Source organism: Lipotes vexillifer, unplaced genomic scaffold (genome assembly GCF_000442215.2).
Source record: "Lipotes vexillifer unplaced genomic scaffold, Lipotes_vexillifer_v1.1 scaffold1161, whole genome shotgun sequence".
In the NCBI taxonomy this organism is placed as follows: domain Eukaryota; kingdom Metazoa; phylum Chordata; class Mammalia; order Artiodactyla; family Lipotidae; genus Lipotes; species Lipotes vexillifer.
In genome coordinates this window covers 1,070,006-1,070,382 of record NW_006780142.1, presented here as the reverse complement: position 1 = coordinate 1,070,382, position 377 = coordinate 1,070,006, and positions in this window count along the sequence as shown.

Sequence of the window (377 nt, the reverse complement as noted above, 5' to 3'; positions counted from 1 at the left end):
TGAAGGAGTTCCCAAGTAGTGTAGTTACCCCGCACACCTCGCCCCTCCTGAGGTCAAGCGACCTCAGGAATTACAGCTCTGCCTCTGGCAGCCAAGACTTGGAAAAACAAGTGTGAAAGCTTGGGCACGAGCCATTGTTTGTATCGTGTTTATTACAAGGGGGTACATTTTGGTTCCTGGGCGGCCAGAATGCCATGCATTGCTAGGGGGGGCAGCTATTTAGGGAGAATGCATTGTGGGTTTTAATGGTTCCTTTACAGTAAGGGCCTAGGGAAGGGCCTTTTTCAAAAGGAAATGTTATGGTTGTAGCCATTAAGCCAACACACCTGGGGCCCCGTGTGTGTTTTTCTAAGGACAAGATCCATGGCGGATTTATT